Source organism: Urocitellus parryii, chromosome 9, assembly GCF_045843805.1.
Source record: "Urocitellus parryii isolate mUroPar1 chromosome 9, mUroPar1.hap1, whole genome shotgun sequence".
Taxonomy (NCBI): Eukaryota; Metazoa; Chordata; class Mammalia; order Rodentia; family Sciuridae; genus Urocitellus; species Urocitellus parryii.
In genome coordinates this window covers 7,136,564-7,145,218 of record NC_135539.1, presented here as the reverse complement: position 1 = coordinate 7,145,218, position 8,655 = coordinate 7,136,564, and the positions used below count along the sequence as shown (strand labels likewise).

The window sequence follows — 8,655 nt, the reverse complement described above, 5'->3', positions numbered from 1 at the left end:
CTCGCCTTTCTTTTCCAATTTCCTCTCTAGGTTTTATGTATGAGAGAAACATATGACCCTTAACCTTCCGAGTCTGACTTATTTCACTTAAAATGATGGTTACTAGTTCCATCCATTTTCCTGAAGATAACATAATTTCATATTTATTTATTTATTAATATTTTTTTTGGTTAGACACAATACCTTTATTTTATTTATTTATTTTTATGTGGTGCTGAGGATCGAACCCAGGCCTCACGCATGCTAGGCGAGCGCTCTACCACTGAGCCACAACCCCAGCCCAATTTTATATTTCTTTATGGCCAAATAAAACTCTATTGTGTATATATACCACATTTTTTTTTTATCCATCGACAGACACCTAGTTATTGTGGACTGTACCACTATGAACACAGTATGCATGTATAGTGTGCAGATATTAATTCTTTAGGATAAATACTGAGGAATAGTGTGGCCTAGATTTTATGGTGATTCCATTTCTAGTCTTTTGTTTTGTTTGACACCAGGGATTGAACTCAAGGGCACATAACCACTGAGCCACATCCCCAACCCTTTTTAAAAGAAAATTTTAAGGGCTGGGGTTGTGGCTCAATGGTAGAGCACTTGCCTAGCATGCCTGAAGCACTGGGTTCTATCCCTGACACCACATAAAAATAAACAAATAAAAATATTTAAAAAAAGAAAAAGAACATTTTAAAATCTTGAGACAGGGTTTCACTGGGTTGCTTATAGCCTTGGTAAGTACCTGAGGCTGGCTTTGAACCTGTGGTCCTCCTGCCTCAGTCTCTCCAGCCACTGGGATTACGGGTATGTGTCACCATATCAGGCTCCATTCCTATACTTTTGAGGAAACTCCATACTGATTTTCATAGTGGTTGTACTAATTTACAATCCTATCAAAAGTGTAGAAGTGTTCCTTTTTCTCTACAACTTCTCTACCATTAATTATTGTTTGTAATTTTGATGACTGCCGTTCTGATTGGTGTGAGATGAAATCTCAGTGTAGTTTTTTAAAAAAATATATGCATACAGTTTTACATATAATGCAGGATCTGCCTAGCATTGTAAGGCACTGGGTTCAATTCTCAGCACTGCAAATAAATAGATAAATAGATAGATAGATAGATAGATAGATAGATAGATAGATAGATAGATAGATAGATAAAATAAAGGTCAGTGTAGTTTTGATTTGCATTTCCCTGATTGCTAATGATGTTAAACATTTTTTCATATATTTATTGGTATTTTTAAGACCATTGTGAATGGAATTGTTTCCCTGATTTCTTTCTCAGAAAATGCATTATTCATGTGTAGGAAATGTAATTATTTTTTGTGTTGATTTTATAGCCTGCTACTTTGCTGAATTTATTAGCCATAGCAGTCTTCTGGTGGAGCTTTTTGGATCTTCTATATATAGGATCATATCATCTGCAAACTGTAATAATTCAACTTCTTCTCTTCCTGTTTTGAGTCCTTTTATTTCCTTCTCTTGCCTAATTGCTCTGTCTAGAATTTCTAGTACTATATTGAATAGGAGTGGTGGGAGTGGACATTTGTGTCTTATTCAAGATTTTAAAGGAAATGTTATCAGTTTTTCCCCATTTACTATGAGGTTGCCTTTGGATTTTCATATAGCCTTTATGATGTTGAGGTAAATTCCCTCATCCCTAGTATCTACAGTGTTTTTATTAAGAATGGGTGCTGGGGCTGGGGATGTGGCTTAAGCGGTAGCGCGCTCGCCTGGCATGCGTGCGGCCCGGGTTCGATCCTCAGCACCACATACCAACAAAGATGTTGTGTCCGCCGAGAACTAAAAAATAAATATTAAAAAATTCTTAAAAAAAAAAAAAAGAATGGGTGCTGAATTTTGTGAAAGGCCTTCTCTGCATCTGTTGAGATGACTGTGATTTCTGTCCTTGAATCTGTTTATCCAGTGAGTTACATTTATTGATTTGTTAAATCATCCTTGCATCCCTAGGATAAAACCTACTTGGTTCTAATGTACAATCTACTTAATATGTTGTTAAATATGATTTGCTAATATTTTATTAAGGCTTTTTTAATCCAATTTCAACAGAGATATTGGTCTGTAGTTTTCTTTCTTGAAGTGTCCTCATTTGGTTTTGGTATGAGGGTGATGCTGGCTTCATAGAATAAATTTCTATTTCATGGAATAATTTGAGGAGCATTGGCATTAGTTCTTTAAAGATCTGGTAGAATTCAGCTGAGAATCCATCTGGTCCTGGGCTTTCTTTGTTGGAAGGTTTTTTTTTATTATTATTACTGCTTCTATCTCGTTGCTGGTTATTGATCCTCTTTATTCAATTTTGGCAGGTCATATGTGTCTAGACATGAATCTATTTCTTTTAGGTTATCCAATTTATTGGAGTTTAAGTTTATTCAAAATAATCTTTAATGATCTTCTGTATTTCTGTGATATCTGAGGTGATTTCTTCTTTCTGATTACTAGTTTTGTTAATTTGGCTCTTTTTTCTTTTGTTTAGTTTGACTATCTTATCTTTTCAAATAACCAATTCTGCATTTCACTGATCCTCTGTATTTTTTTCTTAATTTCATTGATTTTGGGCTTTGATCTTAATTATTTCCTTCTACCAGTTTTGAAATTGGTGTGCTCTTGTTTTTCAAGGGCATTGAGATGCATCATTAGGTTGTTTATCTGGGTTCTTTATCATCTTCTTATGTAGGCACTCATAGATATAAACTTTTCTCTAAGGCCCATCTTCATAGTGTCTCAGAAGTTCTGGTATGTCATATCACTATTCTTGTTTGAGTCTAAGAATTTTTAAATTTCTCTCCTGATTTCTTCTAGCACCAATTTATTATTCAGAAGTGTATTGTTGTTCAGTCTCTGTGTGTTTATATGGTTCCTATAGGGTTTTTGCTGTTGATTTTAAATTAATTCCATTATGATCAGATAAGATACAAATAATTATATCAAATTTTTTTGTATTTGCTAAGAGTTGCTTTGTGGTCTAAAATATGGTCTGTTTTGGAGAAAGTTGCATGGACGTCTGAGAAGAAACCATATTTGTATATTGTTGGATTAAATAGTTTATAGATGCCTGTTAAATCCATTTGATTTATAATTTTTTTAGGTGTAAAGAGTCTTTACTGAGTTTAGGTTTGGATAACCTATCTATCTGTGAGAGGTGTATTGTATTGGGGTCTATCTGGGTCTTTAATTTGAGTAGTGTATGTTTTATATAATTAGGTACACCAACATTTGGGGCATAAATATTTACTATCATTATGTATTATTGTTGGACTGTTCCCTTTAACTATATGAAGTGACTTTCCTTTTTTCTTCTGATTAACTTTGGCTTGAAGTTTGCTTTGTCAGATATGAGAATAGCTACAATAAATTGCTGTGATCTAGGTCTGGCATTAAAGTAAACAGAAGGTTTTGACTATGACATCTACATTATAATAACTGCAACAATATAAATGGTGAGGGTAGGAGTTATATAAGCCAAATAGTTCTAAAAGATGGTAAAAATACAATTGATTAAGAGAAAAAAATGTGATAAGAAGGTAGAAGAAAGTTTAGAAAGTTCAAAATATGGGGTTGGGGATATAGCTCAGTTGGTAGAGTGCTTGCCTAGCATGCACAAGGCCCTGGGTTCAACCTCCAGCATCACAAAAAAAAAAAAAAAATTTCAAAATATGAGAGAATGCAGAAGAGATATAACAAGTGATGGCTTTAAAGTAGGAGAAAATATAGAAAGCAAAGTAAAGGGAGAAAGAGAGAACAAGATAATTTGTTTATAAGAAAAGAAAGAAGAAAAATAGAAACACATACCCATACCAAAAAATAAATAAATAAATAAAACCCTAACCCTCAAAATACAAGATGAGGAAAATTAGCTACCATAAAAAATGCACTCACCAAAAAAAAAAAAAAAAAAAAAGGTGGGGGGAATGAAATGAAAAATGTTCTCCACTGAGGGGGTCAAAACTGTTGACAAGGATGGATGATCACTACCTATGCCTGATTGTCCTTTCCTCTTCTTCCTGGGCTATGTGGGGGGGGACACTTGTGCAAGGGCTGAGGGTTGTTAAATCCTTCCTTTTTGTGTTTGTTGTTCATTGCACTGCCATCTGGAGTGGCCTAAAACTGAAGCTGGTTGAAATAGCTCTCAGCTTCCCTTCTCACCAGTATAAAGTAGGATGGAATGGAAAATACTGTCTATTGGAGTTTTGTCCAGACAGCCAGATCAATGCACTCCCAGGATAGGAATATTGCAAAGTTATAATATGGGGGAGCTCCAACAGCTGAGGCTTAGGTCTAATCAGGACTTAAGAACTTTATTGTATAGTGTCTGTTCCAGAGAAATCAAATCAACACACCTGTAGGGTCAAGCAGAAGCCAGTCTCTGCTGAGCCTGGATCTTAGGAGCCTCCCAAGAATTCTAAGGAGAGGGACAGGGGAGCCAACCCTCCATAGGTCTCACATACTCTGCTTCCAGGCTTAGTCCCTGGTGTATTCCCATTGCCTGTTCATTTTCCCAACTCTCTTCAGCTGTTCATATGAGCCACCAAAATCAAAGGGTAAGCAAGTTGCATTCCCCTCCATATTTCTAACTTGAATTCCCCCAGGTTCAATCCTCTCTGTGCCTGTTTCACTCACTTTCTACTAGGTACACCCTAGGTGGTTCAGTAGGCACTTGCTAGGATAGTATGACAATGTTTGCTATATTCTCACAGACTTGCAGCAAGCTATAGCAAGACCTCCTTAAGATGGCTCTGACCTAGCACATGTGAGGCACTGGGTTCAATCCTCAACACCACATAAAAAATGAATAATTAAAAATAAAGTTATTGGCTGGTTGCAGTGGCACACCAGGTAATCCCAGTGGTTCAGAAGCCAGAGGCAGGAGTTTCACGAGTTCAAAGCCAGCCTCAGCAATTTATCGAGGCACTAAGCATCTCGGTAAGACCCTGTCTCTAAATAAAATACCAAATAGGGCTGGGGACATGATTTAGTAGTTGAGTGCCCCAGAGTTCAATCCCTAATACCAAAAAATAAATAAGTAAGTAAAATAAAGTTATTGTGTCCATCTACAACTAAAAAGAATATTAAAAAAAGAAAGGCCAAGACATTCCTTCTGTCACATGAATAAATTGCACATACACAAAGGAGAGTGTGTGTATAAATCAAAGGGAAAGGAAAATAAGCACTGATTTTTTTCTGGGGCTGGGAATTGAATTTCCTAGTGCTGGGGATTGAGCCCGTTGGCTCCATGAGGCAAGCTGCTTACCACCCAGCTACCTCCTAGCCCTAAGCACCACTTCTTTATTCAAAGAATGGTGTGCACAATTAGGGAGGGGAGGAATTGTTAGGCCATCTTCACAGACTAGCTGTGCCACAAGAGAGAGAGGCAATACATATTGATGAGAAGATTCATATGCCAGGAAGATGTAACAATCCTGTACATGAATGTCTCATAACAGCTTCAAAATACATGAGGTTAACACGGACAAAACCAAATGAAGTCAAAATATTCACAACCAAGTTGGAAATTGTAATATCCTTCCTTAGTTATTAATAGTAAATGAAAAAACTCATTAAGGATATAAAATATTTGAATGACACCATCATCACACATGATTTACATGCCATCAACAGAAACTACATATCACAGCAGCAGAAGTCCCATTCTCTCCAGTGCCTATGGAATATTTACCATAAGGCACCGTGTACTAGACTATGAAATAAGACCAAATAAATTTCAGAATACTGTGGCTGATGCTGATGGAGCAGAGCATGAGAGCAAGTAGTTCCTAGTAGAACTGATCTGCATCTTTCAGAAGTGCCTGTTGTTGGGCAATGTGTTCATCACCCTGAAGAGGTATGATAGTCACACTAAACGCATTTCAAAGGAAGGTGCTATGGAGGGCTTTTCAGCACTCAGACAAGTGTCTTTTAAGAATTAGTGTTGGGGGCTGTGATTGTGGCTCAATGGTAGAACACTCACCTAGCACATGTAAGGCCCTGGGTTCAATCCTCGGCACCACATAAAAATAAATGAATGGAACAAAGATATTGTGTCTAACTTCAACTAAAAAATAAATATTTTTTTTTTTTAAAAAAAGAACTAGTGTTGGAAAAAAAGAAGATCAGCACTGTGATGAGGTCCACAGAGGTAAGACTCAGATGGATCATTTGAACCTATCGAAAACTATCCAGATGTGCTACAAGAGGGACAAAGAGAAAAAGCAGGAAGAGCAAGACAGTGCAGTTTAGGGCAGTGGCCTCACTAGCTAACCACTTTCCAGCTCACCACTGGACTGCTCGTTTTCCTTAGATCTTACTTTTGACCACAAAACTAGGTTTCTGGTTCTCCCATCATAACTGTTTTCATGTGAGATTAGGGTCATTTGGGGGAAAAAAAGAGTTTCAATGTTTATAGGGTAATTGTGGTAAGAAGCTATGTATACTGTTGGATTATAGTTTTTATTTTATTATTATTATTATTATTAAGATTAATCCCAGGGCACTGCACCACTGAGACACATCCCCAGCCAGGTTATTATTTACTTGTTTTGATTGTTTGTTCATTTTTTGAGGCAGAGTCTCACTAAATTGCTGATGCTGGCCTTGAACTTGTGATCTTCCTGCCTTAGCCTCCTGAATTGCTGGGATTAAAGGCATATACCATCATATCTGGTGTGGATTATAGTTTTAAAAATCTCTGTAGTCTCCTCTGAGAAGAGCAGTGTATCATTCAACCTATCTATATATATATATCACTGAATACAATAAGAGAAAATTAGAAATTAATTAAAAGCCAGGTACAGTGGCACATGCCTGTAATCCCAGTGACTTGGGAGACTGAGGCAGGAGAATTGCAAGTTCAAAGCCAGCCTCAGCAATTTAGCAAGGCCCTAAGCAATTTAGTGAGACCCTGTATCAAAATAAAAAATAAAAAGGGCTAGGAATGTAGCTCAGTGGAGTGCCCAGAGTTCAATCCCCAGTACAAAAAAAAAAAAAAAAAAAAGGAAAAAGAAAAAATTGATTACAATAAGCTGCTTTTAAAATTTACAAATGAAGTTAAACAGCATACTTTTGTATAACTCATGGGCTGAAGAGACTGAAAAATATTTTTAACTGAATGATAATAAAAGTATAACATTAAAAATTTTCAGATGCTGCTAAAGCAGTACTTACAGGGAAATCTGTAGCTTTTATAAACTTCCATTAGAAAAGAAGAAATATGGGCTGGGGATATGGCTCAAGTGGTAGCACCTGGCATGCGTGCGGCCCGGGTTCGATCCTCAGCACCACATACAAACAAGATGTTGTGTCCACTGATAACTAAAAAATAAATATTAAAATTCTCTCTCTCTCTCTCTCCCTTTCTCACTCTCTCTTAAAAAAAAGAAAAGAAGAAATCTGCCCTACAAAAAAAAAAAAAAAAGAAAAAGAAAAAAAGAGGAAAGGCTTAGCTGAACACAGTGTCACACATCTACAATTCCAGTGACTCTGTAGGCTGAAGGAAGTTGAAGGCCAGCCTGGGCAATTCAGTGAGACCCTGTCTCAAAATAAAAAATAAAAAGTCTAGGATATAGCTCTACAGTAAAGCACCCCTGGGTTTAATCTCTAGTACTGCCAAAAAGAAAATAAAAGGGGTGGGGGGAAACAATTGTCTAAGTTTCCAGTTGAAGAAGTAGAAAAGAAGAGAAAATTGAACCCAGAAGAGAAGTTATAACTACAAGGAGAGAAAACAGTGAAGAGGGAAAAAATCTAAAAAAGCCAAAAGTTGTTTATTTTAAAAGATTAACAAAATTGACAAATCCCCAGAAAATTGATGAACCATTAAGTAAAAATAAAATTGACCAACATCAGGAATGAAAGAACTACTGTAATTGCAGAGCCTAAAATTATAAAAGGATAAGAAAACATCATGAGGTCTGGGGTTGTGGCTCAATGGTAGAGCACTTGCCTAGTACATGTGAGATACTGGGTTTAATCCTCAGCACCACATAAAAATAAATAAATAAAATAAAGGTATTGTGTCCATCTACAAGTGAAAAAAATTAGGAAGAAAACATCATGAATAAATAAATAAAATGGGCTGATTACTTAGTAAATATTTTTATCAAAACTAACACAAAATGAAGTAGAAAATCTGAATACTCATACATCCATTCATAATATTAAATTTGCAATAAGAAATATTCTGAGGGCTAGTAATGTACCTGAATGGTAGAGTGCAACCCTGAGTTTTAATCCCAGCTCTGCAAATACAAATAAAAATTAAATAAAATAAAAATATTTACAAAAAGAAAATCCGGATGCTATCAAACATTAAAGAAAATAATCCCAATCCTTTGGAAAACAGAAAAGAGAGCACTTCCCAACTTATTTCAAGAACAGCACATCCCTAATATCAAAACCAGGAAGAGTTATGACAACAGAATATTACAGATTTTATATTCTCATGAACATAGATGCCAAAGTCTTTAACAAAACATGAGTTGTGATGAACTTATCCAGAGGCTCCAAGATGGCTTCATTCATATATCTAGTGCCTTGAGAGGGATTTCTTGAAGACACTAAAACATCTCATATGTCTTCTCCACCATGATGGCTTCATGGTGGGAAGACATCTCACTTGGTAGATTAGACCGCTC

The 8,655-nt window shown here is 36.1% G+C and overlaps 1 non-coding gene across 1 annotated transcript; it reads right to left on the bottom strand.

Annotated features, from left to right (window-relative positions):
• Positions 1-206: 206 nt before the first annotated feature.
• Positions 207-278, bottom strand: Trnaa-agc (transfer RNA alanine (anticodon AGC)). The gene has a single exon. It is a non-coding gene; the product is annotated as a tRNA-Ala (tRNA).
• Positions 279-8,655: the final 8,377 nt, after the last annotated feature.